The following is a 1,907-nucleotide window of genomic DNA, read 5'->3' on the forward strand; positions in this document are numbered from 1 at the left end:
GTCGGACTCTGGCAAGGGCGAGGTGTTGATCATCAACATCTCCTTTGACGAGGATTGGAGTTTTTCAGTCGTGTAAGTACTTATTTAGGTTAATCAAGTGGTAACTTAGCTTGATTAATTTTAGGTTCAAAGATGGTAATCTTGTGTAAACTTACACACTAAGTTATCTTAATCATGTTTGAAAAGATTAGTTTATGAAAATATAAGTTTTCGGGTGTTAAATTTGGGGGAAGGACTAGGTGCTAAATTTTCTAACAGTTCAAAATTTGAGTAGTTAAGTTTGGGGAGGTGTTTTGAGTAGTTGAAATTTGAGGAAAGGGCTCGAGATCCCCTTCTCACTTAGGTGCACCTGTATTGCACTACTGCCACACAGAGTACTACTATTTCTTGATCGATCCCTGAAATATTTCCATGCATGTGAGCTGCGGCCCCAGCTATATTTTCTACTGCCCTCGCATAAAAAAAGCTATATTTTCTACTGCATGGCAATACTGAAAACCTCGAGAGTTATTGAGCTAGCGACACCACAAACGTAGGGAACAGAAAACCGTGGTAGTGGAGCTAAGCTACCACTAATTACTTATCGTTGCAGTACTCCCATACATGGCAATATTACTCCGCTCGGAGGGTAAAGTTCATCCTGGCGGTGCCGTTGCCGGTGACGGCACCGGCCACGAAATCATAGCATCTGCCACTCTGGCAGCCTGCACCGCAGTACAGTGAGCCGAGGCCACAGGAACCGTACCGGCTGCAGCAGTAGTTGTAGGTGCAAGGGGTGCCGCCGGCCTGTTTGCCACACGGCTCGTAGGTGCTACAGTCGCCGTTCTGGCAGCCGGTGCCGCAGTACTCGGGGCCGAGGCCGCAGTACCCCCACTCGCTGTAGCAGAGGTTCTTGGTGCAGACCTCGCCAATGCCGGGCTCGGCCTGGTTGCCGCACCTGATGTTGGCGCCGCAGGGGGGTCGCCCTGGCAGCCCTCGCCGCAGTACTCGTCGCCTAGGCCGCAGTAGCCATCCTTGCTGCAGCAGTAGTTGTTGGTGCAGAGCGCGTCGTCGACCTGCGAGCCACAGCGCTTCCTGGTGTAGCAGGCGCCGCTCTGGCAGCCGTGGCCGCCGCGGCGATGGCACGCAAGACGGCCGCCAAGAGCGCGACGGTCGCCTTGTTCAGCATCTTTACTTACTCTTTCTTCTTTGTTTCTCGCTGGTGTATGCAAGCTGGAGTAAGACGGACTGGCTTTGTTTCTGGGTTGTTTGGTGATGTGTGGACTGGAGTAGCAGGTGTGGTTGATCCCCTGTACGTGGACCAATGGGACAAGTCCTTCGTGGTGGGGATTTCACATATTCGGGGCTCTCGCTCTCGCTCTTGCATGCCTCTCGCTCTCGCGACGCTGCACCTCCCCCTCGCCATAGCCGCCACCACCACAGATCTAGCCCCGCGGCATGCCTCCACGCCGGCGAGGGGTGCTCGCACTAGCTGCACCCACGCCTCCCCCACCCCAGCAGCCTACGCCAGCCATTCGCGAGAGAATCCCAGAGATCCTGTGGCTGATTTCTCCGGTTCCGCAGGCGGTGCTCATGGCGACCAGAGCCAGGGGGTGGACGGAGCACGCGACCAGGATCCGGGACGCTACCTTCGAGTGGATCCGGTGCATGCAGGAGTGGAAGGCGGCGGATCGGGTGGTTGCGGCGGCGACCGAGCCGGAGGTGTAATCTGCGGCCGTGAAGGTCGTCGAGATTCATCGAAGGAGGGCGGACGTGGAGCAGAGGAAGCTAGCGCGGCGAATCTTCGAGGAGGCCACGCTGGAGGAGAAAGCAAGGATGCCCCCGTTCCCGTCCTCCCCGCCGGCCGAATTCGTGGTTTGGGCACGGGCGGAAGCAGAATCGGAAGAGCCACGGCGGGCCCTCCGCTG

At 56.4% G+C, this 1,907-nt stretch overlaps 1 pseudogene; it reads right to left on the reverse strand.

The window, feature by feature from the left end:
* Nucleotides 1–612: 612 nt before the first annotated feature.
* LOC123055491 (agglutinin isolectin 3-like) lies at nt 613–1,405 on the reverse strand (annotated as a pseudogene).
* Between the last annotated feature and the right edge of the window lie 502 nt (nt 1,406–1,907).

This window comes from Triticum aestivum, chromosome 2D (genome assembly GCF_018294505.1).
Source record: "Triticum aestivum cultivar Chinese Spring chromosome 2D, IWGSC CS RefSeq v2.1, whole genome shotgun sequence".
NCBI classification, from domain to species: Eukaryota; Viridiplantae; Streptophyta; class Magnoliopsida; order Poales; family Poaceae; genus Triticum; species Triticum aestivum.